Here is a 21,200-nt window from a genome sequence, read left to right on the forward strand (position 1 = left end):
GGCTCTCCCCAAGGGCGCCACCCAGCCAAAGCAACGGGTACCTGGCCGATATCCCGTTGCCCAGAGTCCCCGTGCCCCAGACAAGACGGGCACATACTCCTTGGCATGCATGGGGAGGAAACAGCTCAGGCATCTGTAGTGCGATCCCTGCGTGGTCAGGGGGCTACCACCAAGAGGGTACATGACGACCCCACCACAACGGACTGGCTACCGTGCTGGATTTTAGGTGTTTACAGGGTCCACAGTTGTCGTAGGCGCTAAGAAGAAGAGTGCGCACAAGGCGAGAAGGAGACCACCCAGAAGATGTTGGGCGTAATCCCCCCCCACACGACAATAGGTAACATGCAAGATGGTGGAGCATGATGGACCAATACAAAAACACCACGTAAGGTGTCCTTCCCCAAATGGCACGCACTGACGACGGAAATTTGGAAGAAAAAAGGAGGTCAAACCCAAGAGGGGACCATCACAGAAGGCCGAAACGTTTGAGACTCCTTTTAGTCGCCTCTTACGACAGGCAGGAATACCGCGGGCCTATTCTAACCCCCGAACCCGCAGGGGGGGCCTGATAATGGCTAGGCACTAGCCGAAATCTGCATTTGCCACATGAAATCTGCAAAAAAGGACTGCTGCCTGCTGTGCTTTATCATTTATGAACCATGCACAACATACTAAAATACCTGAGCGGGTTAGGGGGGGAGGATTTTTCGTACAGGGGTTAGAGATGCGTTTGAAGGCCACTTTTGTACATTTTTCTTGGTGATTCCAAGATCATAGCCTCGAGTGAAAACTTACACCAGGATAAAAGAGAACTAAGTTACATTTCCTAAAGAAAATGAGGTTCTAATTACTTTTTTTTTTAACAGAACTAACAGATTCCGTGAAGAGAGCGAGAGAATGTTGAAAGTTGCCATAGGTTAGGTGGACTTCGTAGGGAAATTTGAAGTAGTTTCCCTACTTAATAAACCACATGTCTCCTGTATCAACTTGTTCGTGTCGACTTCCCCTGCAACTCTGCGGTACGTTGTGTACAGTTACCGATTACATCAGGTATAATTTGTTGGAGGGAAGATAGCGTGATGCTTATTTATATCAGCCATATAATAACAGCTGCTACGAACCTAAGCAACGAGAATTATCACATCTTGCGAATATTTGCATTTTAATCAGCGTTATAAATACGCATTCTTACTTGTTTACTTTCAGGGACGTTTGTTGTGCTTTTCCTTTTTAACAACATACACAGAACTTGAGCTTGTTGACTCTCTTCTCGTCTGATGCAGACATCTGATCAATTTATCGCGTGTCTCGGGTCCGCAGTTATACCTTTGAGGGCTTTGGCAATTTCCTACCAATCATACTGCTTCTTCGACATTTGTGCTGTGGAGCTCATGGATCCCAGAAGGACCTATGACATGTGTATTGTTCTAGGACGTACATTACGTTCTCTTCAGATCATTCCACTGCCCGCGCAAATCATGTGAACAAGAAACGTAGACAAGACAGCAGACAAATGCTCTCTGACTGCTAGCGCCGAAAAGGAGAGGACGGGAACTTCCTTCGATGGTTCGCTAAAAAGAAACCGACAAGCAGCGGAACACTAGCCAACATTAGCGAACGCGAATCCAACAGGACCGAATGCAGTTCACTAGCAGTAGCCTATCGTTTACACCAGAGGCAATTCTCGTTCGTTTGTGTTCGCGTCGGTGAAAAAACAGGCTCCACCGTGCCCCTCGCTCTTCTGACAGCGGACACTTCGTAATCCGACCACAGAACTTACAAGCTACTGGCGCCACTGGGTTATATTCGACTCACGCTCGTGTCATGTGTGTTGCTTGCTGTCAGACAAGGTACATGAGACATTACGAGTCATACGTTTGAGTTTAACCACCTGAGCGTTGCTAGGATTTGTTTTCCAAATCTTAATATGGCTGTTAACTAATGGCGGTACTATGTGTATGTACACAGAACGCCAGTTGTAATGCAGTTCCACTGTAGCTTTCTCTCAGAGCTGTCTTGTTGATATGTGGTATGAACCTAGTACGTAGAAGAAAATAAACAACTAAATACAAAGTCATATTCAAAGAACCGTAATGCTTTTCCGTGAGTCTCGATGTCTGTTGCAACTATGTATCAACTATGCTTCATTTCGGCGGCTTGAGTATGCTTAGTGTCGAGAATGTAAGCACTTATTATCGATGACCGCAACAAAATTTTCTTCGTCCCCCAGGATTGTAAATGGATACTCCAGAGTCGAACGCCGTCGGCTATGGAAATTAAATTCGTAAATACTAGCAGTGTCAAAATAATGAATATATGAGCGACATGCAATGCGGTCCGAAAAGCTTATTCTTTTTTAGCTTTATCCTCTTCAAGGCAAACAATACTGTCGGAGGAACATGTGCAACTGAGCATTATACCAGAGGTTAAAAATATCGCTACATTTGTAAGGTTCTTTTATTTAGAACACGATCGGTTTCGGGCCCTTACACCCCATCTTCAGATGTCGTAATTTGGTGCTGTGACCCCGAGCGCCGAGGTGGACGAATACAAGACATGGTGTGCTACCAGCGTGCTCTGCGCCCGCTGCTAGCATGCCGTGCCTCTGGTCTCTTATAACAGAAAGAACATTTTTTTCACTTGATTCTCACGTGCTCGAAACTGAATCAAGGGAAGATGAATTCACGTACGTGCGAAAAACGGAAAACCTCCGTTTCCATTCGGACACCTATCCTTAAGGCACACGATAGAGAATTTTTCTCTCAGAAGGAACGATGATACGGTAACAGGCCACTGAGGTGAAATCCTGAATGTCGAATGATTCCATATAAAATATTCCCGAATATCAACAAGACAGTTTTAGAGCCTGCAGAATTTTCACGACGAAAAAGGTGACACTGTCAGTATGCTGTATGTTACGTTATGCTGCAGCATCGGAACGCGCATCATTAAAATTGTTCTGTTATTTGCCACAAACTTATTTGACAGGGGTTTGAGGTGCGGGTGTTATATAGCTGTAGTGTTGTTATACTGGCTTTCCATTTTGCGTCGGCAGAACGCCGTCACAAAGACGACGAGAAGAAAGATGGGGAGGAGAAAGCGGCGTCCAAGTGGAGAGAGGGGTCACGATCCGCTGCAGCCAATAGGAGGTGGCGCTTCAAAAGGAGCCGCTAACAACGAGGCGCCCTCGCCCGGGCACAGGGCGAGCCTTCAAAGGGCGGCGGCAGCCGGCAGCCGGCAGCCGGCAGCACGCCGCACGCACCGCTCATTAACCGAGCACCACACACACTCCGCGGCACTTTCCTCCCACTTCCTACGGCCGCTGTCTCCAGTCATGGCTAGTTTATCGACGTGATGCAATCTGTGTAATCTTCTCGCTTGATTCTGTACGAGTCTGGCCTAAATGGTATCCTCTGTATAGTCGACACACGTAACACACTGAAGAGCCAAAGAAACTGGTACACATGCCTAATGTCATGCAGCGCCCCCGTGAGCACGCTGAAGTGCCGCAACACGACGTGGCATGGACTCGACTAATGTGCGAAGCAGTTAGTGCTGGAAGGATTTGACACCATGAATCCTACAGGGCTGTCCATTAATCCGTAAGAGTAGCTGGAATTGCCGCAAGTCCGTCGGAATGCACAATAGACATGAATGAGTGCAAGTGATGAGACAGGATGCTTACGTACGTGTCACCTGTCACAGTCGTATGTATCACTCCAACTGCACACGCTTTACACCATTACAGCGTCTCCACCAGCTTCAACAGTCCCTGCTGACATGTAGGGTCCATGGATTCATGAGGTTGTCTCCTTACCCGTACACGTCAATCCACTCAACACAATTTGAAACAAGACTCGTCCGACCAGGCAACATGTTTCCATTCTTCAACAGTCCATTGTCGCTGTTGACAGGCCCAGGCGACGCGTAAAGCTTTGTAATCAAGGGTACACGAATGGGCCTTCGGCTCCGAAAGCCCGTATCGATGATGTTTCGTTGAATAGTTCGCACGCTGACACTTGTTGATGGCTGACATTAAAATATGCAACAGTTTGCGGAAGGGTTGCACTTCTGTCACGTTGAACAATTCTCTTCAGTCGTCGTCGGTCCCGTTCTTGCAGGATCTTTGTCCGGCCGCAGCGATGTCGAAGATTTTTTGTTTTACCGGATTCCTGATATTCACGGTATACTCGTGAAATGGTCGTAGGGGAAAATCCCCACTTCATCCCTACCTCGGAGATGCTACGTCCCATCGCTCGTGCGCCGGCTACACCACTACGTACAAACTCTTGATAACCTGCCATTGTAACAGGAGTAACCGATCTAGCAACTGCGCCAGACAGTTGTTGTCTTACATAGGCGTTGCCAACCGCAGCGCCGTGTTCTGCTTGTTTACATATCTCTGTATTTGAATACGCATGGCTATACCGGTTTCCTTGGCGCTTCAGTGTGTGAAATGTGAGAGAGAAAGATAACAGCGAAGTGTAGCAACATACCTGCGATTCAAAAAATACAAATAACTGCAACCAGTTATTCTCATTAACTAACTTTCTCGCCTTTTGAGGCTCATGTTCAGGTAAGGCACGCAGGAATTTGGATAATCATGTTTCTAGCATGATGCTTCACTGTGACACGAAGAAAAGAAGCACTTTAATCTATCTCCTAGCGTTTTACTTATATGGCAGGTTCTGTAGTAAAACTAATTTTTTTTTACTTGTTACCGTAGTGTCATTGGTTTCGATGTTAACGCCAAAATGGCAGCTTCCATTATCTTTGTTATAATGTTAAGCACTATTGTCTGTATCATACCATTATTTTGCAAACACCCGGGTCATCAGCAACCGCGCAGCATCTTTCAGGTATTGTAGAAGCTGATCTATTATAAATGGTTTTTGGAAGCCCGCGACTCTGAAAACAATAGGTTTGTTAATAAATCTTCTACTACCAGTCACGATGTTTCTTTATTTACTTTTCGCACGACGCGTTTCGGGAAATGAGTCCCATTTTCAAGTGCGATTTTTGTGTGTATTAAGCCATTTCCATTGATGTCAATGTGTGAGAGTATGCTTCATTTCCTTGACTTTTACTGCAATATATAAGAAACTCTCGATTTTTTAGTTGGTTATCGATTCTTCTGGTGAAGTTAGTGGTGAAATTTAGAATAATTTGAACTTACAGTTTTCTAAGGGTCCATTTGTGCAACACAACTTAATACATAACATAAAGTGGAATCATGGCCCATATTCAGAATCTGGAATATACAAGGTAACATGCCAGGAATGCTCTATGTTCTACCTAAGTCAAACAGGCCGAAATTTCAACACCATTACACAAAGCACATTAAAGCCTACGCACACAACAAACACACTGCCTCAGCAACAGCAACACACATACATAATACAGGACACCCATTTGGAAAAATAGAGCAAAATGTTATAGTACTCCACCGACTAAATAAAGGACATAAAATGCATTAGCTAGAAGAACTGGAGATATATTCACATTACAGAAAATATGAAGATAAAATATTAAACGAAAACCTTGAAAGTGAATCAGTGAATTTCTTCAGATTTTTCGATAGTATACTTAAATAAAAACAGTAAAATATAGAAATAAGCACAATTGTAAAACATATATAAGTAATTTACTAGTCAAATTTTTAAGATAAATAACCTCTGTAAAAAGAATATCATAATCTGTGTGAGACCTATATTGTTATCTCTGTGGACTACTTGTAAGAGGAGCTTTGTAACTGTTTTGTTGATATATTTTCTTTGTGTACAGTGTACAAGTTGTGTGTGATGTTTAGTGTGTGAGAGACTCTGCACAAATGGACCATTAGAAAACTGTAAGTACAAATTCTTCTAAATTTCGCCACTAACTTCATCAAAAGAATCGACAACCAACTAAAAATCGCCTGTTTCTTATATACTGCAGTAAAAGTCAAGGAAATAAAGCGGACTCTCACATACTGACAACATCAATTTACAATGGTTTAATACACACAAAAAACGCACTTGAAAATGGGAATCATTTCCCGAAACGCGTCGTGTGAAAAGTCAATAAAGGAAAATCGTGGCTGGTAGCAGAAGATTTATTTATAAACAAACCTATTACTGTAGAAGCAATCTGCAGTAAGAATGTCTTCGCTCAAAGATATAATATCCTTAACTTTGAGACAGTTACTCGGTTTTTGTGCACATGATACAATCGTCATGTCGTCAAAAGCACTGAACTAGACTTGTGTTAGCACGAATGTTGAAAAGCAGCCTTACAGTAAACACAGGGCCAGTAAATCTAGTTACAGAGTACTTACTGTATGGATAGCCGTATACGGAAGATGCATGACAGTTACCGAAACATGGCTGAGCAAACGTATAATTAATGAAATAGAACACTGCAGCTGCCACCATGTTTTAACTCCATTCACGTAACCAGCTTCGACTAGCTCGTGTGCTACGTTGCCATTTCGATAGTAGCACAGTCACACTTTTTTGGTAATGGGCGGGTGGTTGTCATCAGTCTTCTGACTGGTTTGATGCGGCCCGCCACGAATTCGCCTCCTGTGCCAACCTCTTCATCTCAGATTAGCACTTGCCACCTACGTTTTCAATTATTTGTGGGGTGTATTTCAATTTCTGTCTTACCCTACAGTTTTTTCCTCCACAGCTCCCCCTGGTACCGTGGAAGTTATTCCCAGTTGTCTTGACACGTGTCCTATCGTCCAGTCCATTGTCCCTGTCAGCGTTCTCAAAATGTCTTGCAGAAAAGCTCCTCATTTCTTATCAGACCGGTTAATTTTCAGTATTCGCCTACAGTGCGACATCTGAAACGCTTCGATTAGCTTCTTTTACAGTTTTTCCCACACTCCACGATTGATTTCCATGCTATGCTGTGCTCCAAACGCACATTCTCAGAAATTTTTTTCTTCTACCGCTCCCGCTAGTACTACGGAAATTGTTGCCTAAAGTCCTGATACGTGTTCTCTCGCGTAATAGGATGTGTAAAATGAGAAGAGATGCATCGCTGTCAACTGGAGTTGCTGAAAAAATCTTGCACTTAGAATTGTGGCAACTCCACCATCGTCTTATGACCAGCACAAAACGGAAGTGTGTTTTGTAGAAGGTGGATTTCCAAGGACGAAATGCTCCAGCGCGGAGGCGATTACGCTCGTGTGCACGGCAGTGGCAGTGAGCGCACTCACCACTGAAAATACCCCATAGCATAGCCACTGGGCACGAATCCAACACTTCAACGGAAAGGAGGAAAGAATGAAAGACGAGAGCGTCGCCACTTTGCGTGGACAGCGCACTACAAAGGCAGGCAGGCGTCCGGAGGAAGCAGGCGGCCGACCAGCGGACGGCGGGAGCCGCGATAAATCCGGGACGCACCATTTCCGGTCTTTGGACGGCCAGCGACGCGAGAAGCGTCCGGACACCTCGGCGGATCCCGCAGCGCCCACAACCCTTTTCCCCAGCGACGGCTTCGCTCCTGCCGCCTCCACCGCTGCTGCTGCTGCTGCGCAGTATGTTTACGCGCCAGCGGACTTCGTGGAAATATGACCTCGAGCCGTGACGTCACAACGTCAACAGATCGCTCCGCGAGCAGGCGGCGGCGGCAGCAGCGCGGCGCAGCGTGCAAGCGGCGTGCTCCTGTTTGCGGTTCCCCTGGACTGTGGGGCGCCGTGATAGTACGCCATCACCTGCCGCTATGTAGGTACAGCACGCGCCGTTGCACGTGGTAGCAAACGCCTTCGCAGACAGAGATTACGAACTGGGGAACTGCGTAAACGCTCTGTTGCCTGCGTCTCAGTACGTGTCATACGGTACACTCTTCACCGGCATCTGTACCAGAGGTATTTAACGCATACCAGTGCCTTTGGCTATAGACAACGTGGAGCTGAAGACTGCTGTTATCACAGCGAAGAATAAAGTTAAAGGCATCGCTTCTCGTGCTGTTTGGACCGTGTGTGTTTTTAGGCTGAAGATTTGAATTTGCTGTAAGTCAGGCTGGTGTTACTCCGCCTAGTAACCGTAATGGTTGGTTAACTGTTGTGTTTGGTGGCCGTGCGGTTCTAGGCGCTACAGTCTGGAACCCAGCGACCGCTACGGTCTCAGGTTCGAATCCTGCCTCGGGCATGGATGTGTGTGATGTCCTTAGGTTAGTTAGGTTTAAGTAGTTCTAAGTTCTAGGCGACTGATGACCTCAGAAGTTAAGTCGCATAGTGCTCAGAGCCATTTGTTGTGTTTGCTAGATGAGGAGGCGTAAGTGAGGACGGTGGCCTTGAAAGTTTCGCTCGTAGATAAGTAATTTGCTATCGTGCTTTTCACTTTAGTGAAGTTGTTGGTGGTAGTAGTAGTTCTTATTTAGATCCAGTGCAAACTTTGTTTGTACGTAATCGTGGTCGCAGGAAAGTAGATGACGATGAGGCTGTATATTTTTGGTGTAAAGGACATGGTGGCTGTGAAGATGTATCACTTGTTGGTGACTTAAATCTGTATTATCGTAAATAAAGTGTTGACCTCGAATAAAAAGACTACACATTGATCTTGCCAAAGGCAGAGAAGCGATTCTTCTAGGTGTTTTAGCTCTCTGGGCACTCTGGGATGCTCTCTGCAACACCCCTGTGTCTCTTGAGTGTGTCTGTGAGCCACAACTGGTCACCACAGTTAAAGAAGTGCTTGGCTAATGACGCAACCGCCTAAAGAAGCTCCTAAGGTAGTGGGAATAGTTTCTGAAGAGGCTGGGCGTGGCAAGGCCCCTAGCATTAATAGGCACGTGACGGAGAAAAATTCATTTCTGGTTGCAAGAACCATTAGAATCCCTCAAATTACAACAGTACAAGAAATTACCTCGTGCCAATAAGAATGGATTCCGCGAAACTCAAATTGCATATCTGTCGCATGACATCGAGGCCATCAGGCAGAGGCAGTATTTCCTGACTTATACAAAAAGCATATCTCTCTGCGATACTGTGACATAGCATTTTTTTGTCAAAAGTTGTTAAATGATGAAGGGTATAAAGATGGATAATTTCGATTCTTTTATACAGCACACCAAAAGACAGTGATGTGGGCGTGAATAGGTTCAGACAACAAGCTTGTCGTAAAGAGCTTAATTAAGAGAGCTTTTCTTACGTTATGTTAACTGTTATACTATTTTCTGAATGCTAAAACCATCTTAAATATCCACCGTAGGCTGTAAAATTCTTTAAACGAGATGAGCGCTATTGCATCACCTATTACTTTACACTAGCGGTCATTTCGGCCTGTTGCCATTTTCAGTTGCTTATAATAAAAAAACCAAAAAAGGAAAAGGTGAATCACGTTTTTTACACCTTCGCATTTTGCATATTATAATTTCTGTTGCGCTACTTATTATTATATTACTAAATAAGACTGTATTGTTTTATTTTATACAAATAAAATAATTACTGCATTTCTGTGCTATTCTCAAGCACAGAAAGATTTAAAATGTTAATGTAACATGTTAGAGTATAGGACGACCAATGAGAGGGCTTCTTGCTGGGGTCAGCCGAGAGTGGAACAGAGATGATAGTGAGTCCATTGTGAGAGAATTGTGCAGAAGTGTATCAAGAGTGGGGAATTTTTTCGACGGGCGTTTAGTATTCCAGTTGTAGTAGGAACAGAGAGAGCCATCTCTCTCGGTAAAATGCGTATTTCTGCAACTTTTGATTTTGACCATGCGGTACTGAATCTGACTCAATGCCACAATCAAAAGGCAAAATCTTTCCGAACTGAATACAAAATTTTGTGATAACTGGCGCTTGTGCATTATAGTGTCGCGATTTAAATGTACCAAGGTTTAGCGAACGTTAAAATATGATAAAAACGCTTATTGCAGAAAATAAGATTATTTGTGGTATCAAACGGAATTTGCGGCTGGATTCGCTGTTCGTTGATAGGAATGACGGGGCACGTTGTCTTCGATGGAGATTCGTCAGATGGAGAAGTAACTTCAGGCGTGCGCCATGGAAGTATGCTGAGACCCAGCAGTTCATGACTTGGCGGACCATATTAACACTAACCTCAGATTTTTTGCGGCTGACGTGTATGTGTCTAGGTACTGTGTGGAATCTTATCAAGACATGACTCAGTATCTATATACAGTTTTTTTTTTTTCGAAGTGGTGCAAAGATTGCTAGCTTACTTGATACTGGTGGCAGTATTTAGTCAAGACTCCTGGCAGACTTCGTGTGTATAAGTGTGTACGAGAGATGCAATAATTTAAAATAAGTGATATGTACTTACTGAATTTTAAATTTGGTAATTATTTGTTCTCTATACTAAATAATGCCACAGGTACAGTTAGTCTCTCTATCCTCGTGTTTATCTCGGTTGTTTTCACAGTTTGGCAACTTTATATTACCTTAGCGGCTGAGTGTACGCCGCCTATGTGTAAGGAAACAGGTCGGTATTTCCCCACACGAGCCTGGAAAACCCCTAAAACCCACACTAGGAACGGCCGGTGTACAGACCAACTAAAGGCCGTTAAGCTGCAGCGCGGATTCGATCCGACTCTGATTCACCTCCCTGTCTCTCAAGATGGGCGCTGCGGGTTAAGCTGTACGAGCAGGTGTCACCAAAACAACAGGCATTGTACGTAAATTTGTGGCTGAGACGCGTAATTCCTTTCCACTCTGCATAGTCTCTCTCTCTCTCTCTCTCTCTCTCTCTCGCAAAGTATTCGTGTAGCAATGAGGTCAGCACCTCAGTGGATCTCCCAAGCACGGCCCTCTGGGGGCATGCGGCGTCCCTGCGTTGCGTCATGGCTGATAAACTCCGAGTCAAAGTTGGGTAACCCGGCCGGGCCGATAGCGGCGAAGGCGGTCGCTGGCGGCCGACTGCCGAGTCGAGCTGAGACGAACTGATCCGTCCAGCGCAGCATTGCGACACGCCAGCGTCAGCTACAGTGCGTAGCCCCTCTACGTTTACGCATCTCACATGCTCTGCGGGACACCAATCCGGTAGCCTTTACTCGCCACCAAAGCACAGTATTACGCTGGAACAACTCCACAACATAAACATTGCCGTTCGCAGCAGTGGACATACAATTACCCGGATAAACACCATTTCTATTAATTAATAAGTAAGCCCAATTAGTTTCTACTCATACACCCATTTGAGGCAGAATTTCACTTTCGGCAAATAGTTTAACACGAATAACACCTTCTAGCTTGTACTATTAAAGTCTGCTTTCGGTTATAAACGCAACACCTCTTACAGTATTCACAGTACAGTCGCCAATCTGTTATTTTGCATAGTCCGAAGAATCCATATGAGGCCAGTACCAAAGAAATTAAAAACTTTCGATCGCTAAGGTTTTCTTCTTGACGCCTGAGCTTCCACCAACTCACTCGGCTAGAAACCAGAAAGTTTAATAATTGAAATATTCGACGGACTAACTTTAATCTTCTTACTGTTCTTGCACTGGTGTGACGGTCAGTTTCTCAGTGTATGATAAACCCTTTCTTTGAGAAAAACCTAAAGAACAGCGGGTATAAGCGTCTGAGAACTACGCGTTTTGTACGGTAGCAAGTAAAGGTACAGACGTTTTATAAAACGACTGTTCTTCCAGTGTGTGTGTGTGTGTGTGTGTGATTTGGGGGGGGGGGGGGGAGGGAGAGGAGGAGGTTGGTGAGCAAGAACAGCAGCCTGAAAAAAAATGTATGCCAGTGAAAAGGTACAGGAAAAATAGCAATAGCGATATTCCAATAGTGATAGTCATGTAGTAATTGGTGCAGACAGACAGTAAACATACACAAGCTGAGGCAGCTGACACAGGCCACCCCAACTATATCCAGAATCAATATAAAATCGAGGTGTGGTTTTCGCCAAGTTATAATGGCAATATGGTGAATCTTCTGATGTTCGCAAGCAATTTTTATCGTTTATAGTCTCCAAACTGTAACACAAAGTTTGTTTTTTCTTTTCTAATCCAGCTATATATCTACCTTTTTCTGTGGCGTTCGAAAGAAGCTTCTAACAACTTCAACGACATAACAGGTATGGGACGTGACCAAATAGTGTGAAGGTAGTATGGTCACAAAGCGCTGTCCCACCGTTAGAAGAGGTTCAGCAAATGCGTGCCGTATTATACTACATGTAAGCAAACTCGGGTATGGCTCTTTGAAGGACACCAACCTGTGTTTTTATGTTGTAACTGCGAGATAACTTACTCGTAAAGCTATACGACAGTCGAGAAAGTGAATATCGTTTATGATGGATGTCAGCTACAGAGAAGCTACAGAGAAACCAGATCTTGCCAAGCACTAGCGATCTGTCTTTGCAAACATTAGGAACAAAAGTTAAGCGGACGCGTGGAGAATAGAATAGGCCAAGGAAAAAGAAGCGCAAACAATGAAAGAAATGAAACTAACATTTTAGCAGCAGTAACACACAATCTAAATGTCACTAGAAGGCTTCTCGGAAGTACGAAAGGTTCCAACTAAACAGATCTTCTGAAAACGCTACATTCCGTCGCATTTCATCCTCTTCACACTACGCTCCATCTACAGCTTCATGCCAATGATTTCCAAAATTGGTTACATTTCTCCGAATGTTAGTTACGAAAGTGCACAGTGATGCGGCTTATCTATACAAAATTTTGTTTCAGGAGAAAGCATCTTCTACAAACCCTGAGCAAGCGAATCTTCGCAATATATACTAATCATCAGCTCAAAACCCACAGTGACCCCAATAAGCTGATAAAAACAACGTTTTTTTCAGACACCTGCATCACTGGTCCCCGTTTTGGTTAAGGGAATCTAAATACATTCATCTATCTGCAGTTTGTAGTATATGCCACGGACGCATTTATTGCAAGAAAACGCACTGGGATTTAGACGGTCAGTGTGGTACCAAAATGACGCATGTTCCTCCCATTCTGCACTTGTAACGACAGGGCCTCTTATTAAAACATTTGCAGAGCATTGAAACGGTCGTTCAGGAAACTCAAAACGGTCTCCAGACACACAAAACTTAACACTTGTATGCTTTTATCTGTGACGAAAATTGAAATAACAGGTCTGTTAGGAAACATCGACGCTTACAGGTGCGTATAACACGGGCCTGTGCTGCCGTTAACTCCAGATGAAATTGAACGTACGGTATTGTTGCTCCAGAATCACATTACAGCGTATAGCCGTGTTCAGGGTTAACATTTGGAGTTCTTGGTACGACAGTCGTGGTAATATACACAAACCGTGCCTGAGTTACGTATTTGCTTACATTTGGTGTAATAGGACAGACGTTCGTCCAGAGAAGAGGTTCAACAAACGTCTGTCCTATTATATCAAATGTAAGCAAATACGTGATTTGCGGCGCTGTTATCTTGATACTATTTGATCAAGTCCCACACACGTTATGTCGGTGAAGTCCCCTTAGAAGGTTCTTTCAAATGCCACAGAAAAAAGTACTCCCTAATAGTTCCAGTAGGGAAAAAAAGGTGTCGTGATTCGGCGACTATACACGATAAAAATTACTTACGAACGTCGGGAAGTTCGCTACATTGTCTGCTATAGCTTGGTGAAAACCGCACCTCGATACATTTCTTCGTTCTGGGTATATTTGCGGTCGCCTGTCTCAGCTGCCTCACCTTGTATTTATGAAAGCTCATACGCAGAGAACATCACTGCATTTAGTCGTAACTGACTGTTTTAGTTACGAATTTGACAGATTGCTAATAAGTCAACCACTACATAATTAAATTTCAGCCTCATATTGGAAACCCACAAAAAAAATGTCGGCGCATCTGATATTTAGTAAAAGTAAAAAAGGGATTGATTTGATCATTGTGGAAGTCTGTAATTACAACAGAAGAAAGAATTCCTAACGTTTGGTGCTCACTAGATGTCCCGTAAGTCTCGCACTTTCTGCATAGTAGTTAGGCGGCTTAACCACAGAGACTGTATTAAAAATGATTATTGAAGCACTGGTATTTTTATAAATCAACGTAGACAGTTTACAGTAAACAAGTAAAAAGTACACTAGTATAGGAAAAGAATACCGTATCCTGAAGAGTCCAAAGCTCACAAGTGTCGCGGTACATACAATAGGAAAGTATTTCGGACCTGCGCTAGCTGAGACAGACGCTGGCGCTCTCTGAGAGGTGCGGTCCGGTGCCGCTTGCAGTTCCAGTTCCAGGCGTGCTGGCGGTTGGCCAGTGACCGGGAACTCCACGCCAGGAGCCGGTCCTGCGAGCGCCCGGTTCCGGGAAACTACACACAGCTACGTACGAAGCTGCGATTTCACAGCAGGCCGCCGCGCCGTTATCTGCCTGCGGTGGACGCGCGCGATAACAGCGGAACGTCTGCTACACAATACCTCTCCGCTTCCAAGAAACCACTCGCAGCTCACCGAAGAGTTAGCCGAGCGACGACTGGGAAATATAGTAATCAAGTCTTTCGTTTTACCATAACAGATTACCGATGTGTAAAGAAGTGTCATTTGTATATTGTTTTAATACGTGGATTCGTAATCTTCTTGTGAACATCTAATTATTTTTTTCCTTTTTTGTCTTGTTTTTGAGAGTTAAACTTTAATTCCACATCAAGTTACAAATCGCTAGGTCCTTCAGTAAATCTCCAACTGTGACATTCTGCGTCACGTTGTCATCTCGAGGAGATCAAATAGCGGAAATTACCCACCTTAATTGGACTTTCCAAACCCGTTCGCTTCTCAGTGACGCCTGTTACAGAAATGCATCGCTGTTTTCTTGCGAGACTCGAGTGTAATATTGGAGTCCATCCCCCACCCTGAAACCTTCGCTGTAGTGAGACACTAGTCTGCGGCATAGCCCCAGATTTATGTTGGGTTGGAGGATAATGATTTGGTTGAAAGTTGGCGAAGCCAACGAATGTGAATGCGAAATGCAGGGTGTGGTAATAGATTGACCTGTATCAAAGCCTACTTGTTACCTCCGCACCCTCTTTAAACTCACTTTACCATACTTAAGGCACTTTTTATCACTAAAACTAAAGCTGCAAGATACAGACAGAAAATTTATTAGATAAAGGTGAAGTCTCCGATTGTTATTTTGATGTACATTTTGAATATGTATCGCACATAAATTACGAAATTTGCAAGTGGCGCCCACGATAAATCAGTCTCATCTAAAAACCGCCGGCCGCGGTGGCCGAGCGGTTCTAGGAGCTTCAGTCCGGAACCGCGCTACTGCTATGGTCGCAGGTTCGAATCCTGCCTTGGGCATGGATGTGTGTGATGTCCTTAGGTTAGTTACATTTAAGTAGAAGTTCTAGGTGACTGATGACCTCAGATGTTAAGTCCCATATAGCTCAGAGCCTTTTGAACCATTTTTTTCTAAAAGCCGTAAATTCAACTAAATACCTAGGTATTACAATTACGAACAACTTAAATTGGTAGGAGGCAACGGCCTTGCCGCAGTGGATACACCGGTTCCCGTGAGATCACCAAAGTTAAGCGCTGTCGGGCGTGGTCGGCACTTGGGTGGGTGACCATCCAGGCCGCCATGCGCTGTTGCCATTTTTCGGGGTGCACTCAGCCTCGTGATGCCAATTGAGGAGCTACTCGACCAAATAGTAGCGGCTTCGGTCAAGAATACCATCATAACGACCGGGAGAGCGGTGTGCTGACCCCACGCCCCTCCTATCCGCGTCCTCATCTGAGGATGACACGGCGGTCGGATGGTCCCGGTGGGCCAATCGTGGCCTGAAGATGGAGTGCTTAAATTGGTAGGAACACATAGAAAATGTTGTGGGGAAGGCTAACCAAAGACTGGGTTTTATTGGCAGGACACTTAGAAAATGTAACAGACCTACTAAGGAGACTGCCTACACTATGCTTGTCCGTCCTCTTTTAGAATACTGCTGCGCGGTGTGGAATCCTTACCAGGTAGGACTGACGGAGTACATCGAAAAAGTTCAAATAAAGGCAACAAGTTTTGTATTATCGCGAAATATGGGAGAGAGTGTCACAGAAATGATACAGGATTTGGGATGGAAATCATTAAAAGAAAGACGTTTTCGTTGCGACGGAATCTTCTCACGAAATTCCAGTAACCAACTTTTCTCCTCTGAATGCAAAAATATTTTGTTGACACCGACCTACATAGGGAGGAACGATCACCACGTTAAAATAAGGGAAATCAGAGCTTGGGCGGAAAGATATAGGTGTTCATTCTTTCTGCGCGCTATACGAGATTGGAATAATAGAGAATTGTGAAGGTGGTTCGATGAACCCTCTGCCAGTCAATTGAATGTGATTTGCGGAGTATCCATGTAGATGTAGATGTAGACTACGTAACTTTCGCCACTAGCATAAGATCTGCATCGCAATGGGGTAGTCTCCATCAAAAAAACTGCAAATAATTTTTTTTAATCTTAATTTTACCACGCTTGGAATCAATAGTCAAGGATAACGGGAATAATAATACCTTTGAACAGTCATTAACGAGGTCAAATCAGCTAAATTCTAGATATCACGGTTTCTCTGTCCTTTAACAAACGTTACTAATATACGTCGAATAGCGTGTACTGGAATTTTATTTACAAATTTAAGCATTCTGTGTGATGTCAAGTGATCTACAGTATGTCAATCGTATTTTCGTAAGATGTGTAGTCTTATCAAACACTATCAACAATCTTCCTTCCTGTTGTTCACTGCAGAATACGTGACGACTGATTCTCTCTCTCTCAATTTTTTTTTTTTTCCATTTTCCTTTGAGCTTGTATTGCTGTTCAGAATTTTGTTGAGAATTAAAACGTTACGGATCGGCCATACGTTGTCGGGTCAATAATCACAAGAAGTACGTGAGTATATTCCTGTTCTACTTGTCTGATTGATTCCTTCCTCAGAAGATGCTTTGCAAGATAAATTGTAAAGACCTTGGACAAACTGATGTTTACTAACGTTAAGCACTATTACAATAGCTGTTCAGGCATTTTCATTTCGTCTTATTAGCTATCTCGCCCTTTCTCGCCTCATATCCCATCTGGCACTTTGAATTATTCGGTTCTATGCTCCTACAGTTACAAATGGAGATTATCTTCAGGAATAACACATCTCATTACAAGAAATAGTTGATGGCGAGTTCTGTGATGTATAGAAACGACACCAAGTGACTTAAGAAAACTTCCATAATATCAAGGAAATGATGGCGACAAAACGAAAATATTGTACCAGGTATTATGGATGATACATAGGATAAACAAGGACATGAGCGGTTTGTACACCTTAATGGCGACGCGGTAGCTTCCTAGACAGGAAGGCGAAATAGAGAGGAATCGAATCCGTTGATCTGGTACACTGGACACATTGAGTGTGGCAGCTGGCCCGTTCCCATTTCTCCGCCTCAGAAAACAAGAGAAGGAACAAAGTTTACACTATTCTGAAAGATGACGCATACAATTTCCCTTCCTAAGGAGACAGAAAATTCATGCGGCCACAAAGCTTTGAAAAATAAATTTGCGATATCATGAAAATCTGGGCCCTTTACGACACGATACGTGCCAGAAAAGAGAGGATAAACAAGATCTACTGATATAATGTTGCGATGAGACAGATTACATGCTAAACACATTATAGTAGCATCAAACCTGCAGTACAAGTGATGTGCAGAAAAAAAGCTTCAAAAATATTGTGAAACAACAATCGCATTTATATACGGAACGACGTTTTTACGTCTCGTTCTCAGAAAGACTAAGCTCTTCTGTGTCGCCGAAGTGGGTGGTGGCCCCGTTGCAAAAGCTACTCAATCTTCGACTCGAATTATTCACAGGGCGGGTATAGGTAAGACTGCGAAATAACTGAGGGGAAAAATAACATTAACTTGACGGTTGAGTGTAAACAACGAAATTCTTGAGAAACAAGGCGAGATAACCCAAATCGAAAACGTCTGTGCATACTCGGCCGGCGATAAGCCTGCCGCGTTGCAGAACATCGAGTGTTTGTTTACGCGGCACTTGCCGACATTCGCAGGGTGATTGGCCGGCCAGTGTTTACACAAGCAACCGCTTGTAGCGCAAGTTAACCTTCAGTGTTGCCGCGGGTTGCGCAACGCGAGCAAAAACAATTCAGGCGTAACTGCCGAGAGGGCTCTTCCTCAACCGTCGAAAGGACGCCACCAGATCCGCCTTGGGTTACGTTTCGCGGCCGACGGCTCAAGAGCCGAAACGTTTCCTTCAGGTAGGGAAGCACAGCTACGAATTACTTAAACGGCATTGTCACGATTCTGCCTCGGCTCTTGCCTAATTAACAAGTATTTACTTCATTACGATTCGCACCCTTCGCCAATAACGACCATAACAAGAGTTATAAATACCGAAGACATGTCGTGATGCAAGGTGAACCAGAATCCCGCTGACAAACATCCGGAGGTTGTTCAGGGATACCTTCTCAGCGTTTTGTTACGAGGAACACACGGTCTCCAGCGGCTTATTGCAAATATAGTAATTATGACTTCCCCTTTTTGCTACCACAGTCACCTTTGTTTCGGCGAAAATCCTTCACCGAAATGAAAATGACGATAATATACATTCATTTTAACACGGAAGTATCTGGTTTCTCGTAGGCTCCTACGCAGAGGTGCAGACGTACTGCGGTGAGCTTGTCGCCTGAGCAGGAACCACTCGCTCCAGCGTCCTCGTGGTGGCGCTGTTCCGTCGCATTCTGTGAATCCGCACACGTGGCGCACTCTTCATCACTAAATCCGTCCCTGCTGCTGTTAACGCACGTCTAGCGCCGCCGAAAAAATAAACCCTAGACGTGACCGAGTGGTGCTTAAATGCAGGCCAGAGGCGCAGACTAAAGTGAGCCCTACTGTTGAGAATAGCAAACACCCGAAATGAATGGAACAAGTTCGTTTTCAAAAACGACAGAGAGCACATACAGTCGATATTAACCCTATTCTGAACCGTTTTCAGTGGAATACACACACACAGCTAATTGGGACAAGAAATTAAACGAAATACCATAATTTTGTAACGACGCACCGGAGAGCGCGAGTCCCTGATACGAAAATACTCAGAAGGTGTCCCTGAACAACCTCTGAATGTTTTCCAGCGGAATTCTGGTTCACTCCACGGGGGGCAATTATTGAACTATACGAAGAAAAACGAAAATTAGCTACAAACTACGGCGTATACGCACTTTATTCAACACGTAAACGTCACTACAGATTCGGATTTAGGTTATGTTCGATATGCCTGCCATCATTGGCGATGATGTGGCGCAGACCAATAGCGAAATTCAACGTGACCCGCGGAAGTGTCGGAACATCGATGCTGTTGATGGCTCCTGAATGGCTGTTTTCAGCTCAGCAGTAGTTTTGGGATAATTGCTATACACCTTGTCTTTACTACAGACCCACAAAAACGAGTATATGTTTTCAGATCTGGAGAATATGCCGGCCAATCGAGGCCCATGACAGTGGCCTCTGGGTACTCCAGAGCCAGAATGTGGTCCCCAAAGTGCTCCTCCAGGACATCAAATATTCTCCTGCTTCGATGGGGTCGATCTCCGTCTTGCATGAACCAAATCTCGTCGAAATTAGGGTCACTTTGGATAATGGGGATTAAATCATCTTCCAAAACCTTCACTTACCGTTCAGTAGTCACTGTGCCATCAAGGACACTGCAAACCACTCAGGCACCTGTTGAGGGTGAAGAGACTTCTATTTTGCGAAATGCGGATTCTCAGTTGCCCAAATGCGCCAATTTTTCTTATTGAGGAACCCATCCAAATGAAAGTGGGCTTCAGCGCTACACCAAACCATACTAATTCCCATCAAACCCCGCGGCCAACCGTGCAATTTGAACGTCCCTAACCCAAACCGTACAGAAGTCATGACGATTTTATTTCATATACCGGTAGCTCAATAATAGTCACAATGTACAAACAGCCGACACGGTACGGGCCCGGATAGGCGTGTGCTTTAAAGAGTCGCTTCCGAGGCGGGGAGGTGTGCCGGCGCCCGATCGTACCCGCCCGGTAGTCGGTGTGTCGGACAGCACGAATGTGAGTTTCTGGAGGTTTCTCACGCCCCCTAGATGAATACCGAGCAGCTACCAAGTTCCGCCTCAGTTACACGGTTCGGAAACATTTGGAAGACTTTCGCTCACTTTCACACACGAATAACGCTACATGCATCAAGTCGAGTAACACACATTCCGTCCGGGGAGTAACGGGGTTTGGCAGCAGTACGGGCATCCGGCCACCCCCTAACCCTACAACACTAACGACACTGAATACGTACGTATAGTTGTACGCCACACTGTTCGCACTGTACGTCTGTGTCACACTAACTGTTTCCAGCATGCAGTAAAGAAGTGGAATCCAACGGGAACTGACGTGACTAATCGCAGGAGTGCTAAGAAAGTGGTCGAAATACAAATTCACAATGCCAAATTAACGTACGGTTAGCGTTTGCAAAAACTCTGCCCACATAAAGAATACGCACTATAGTGTCGACGGACGTTAGAGATTATATTCATTGCTCGGGTGGTTTAGATATTAGAATTACATCGACAAAGTACACGTCCCTAGCTCATCCAACGAGAACTGAGCACGGAGCTAAATACTAGAATAAAGAGAGTATTACAAACGAATGTGCAAGACCAATAAGGACCTCTTTCGGAACACAGCCCGAGAAAGTACTCTTCTTACTGCCTCTAACCACAAGAAACACTTGACGACAGTTTACTGTGCAGCTGATAACAAGACAATACGTGCGAACATCACAAAAAGATTTGTGTGCATTGCTCATAACGCTGCCGTATCTAATTTCATCTTTATACTCGTATATACAAACTGTTATTTCCATTACTAAGTCATTTTATACCTAAATCAATGGTTGCACAAAAAAAAATGTCCTTCGCTCTCACATGACAATGTAAACATCTGTAGCACTGTTATGTATTGTTAGAAAACCGCATTTGTGCAACACGCATCCCTGCACTGAAGGCCTGAAACCAATAATAAGCGTTTAGTTACAATATGTCATAGATATAATCCATTTAATGATCTACATTCTTATTTTTACACATCGCCAGTATTTCATATGGATGAAGAGACAGTGTTCTAGGGTTAAATTAACCGTGTCGAATTCGTTAATAACCATAGCGAGCCAGCGCCGATGTGGGAATGAGGTTCAAGAAAAAGAAGGCAGATGAAGAAACAGCGGACGTTGTAGGCCGACAGCAA

General features: G+C 44.3%; 1 protein-coding gene and 1 pseudogene across 1 annotated transcript in view; one reads left to right on the plus strand and one right to left on the minus strand.

The window, feature by feature from the left end:
• The window catches only part of LOC124777581 (forkhead box protein O-like), a 668,269-nt gene that overhangs the window by 43,683 nt on the left and 603,386 nt on the right, over window positions 1-21,200 (minus strand). The window lies entirely within an intron of this gene.
• Window positions 15,407-15,524, plus strand: LOC124728204 (annotated as a pseudogene).

The sequence above is a fragment of the Schistocerca piceifrons genome, chromosome 1 (assembly GCF_021461385.2).
Source record: "Schistocerca piceifrons isolate TAMUIC-IGC-003096 chromosome 1, iqSchPice1.1, whole genome shotgun sequence".
NCBI lineage: Eukaryota > Metazoa > Arthropoda > Insecta > Orthoptera > Acrididae > Schistocerca > Schistocerca piceifrons.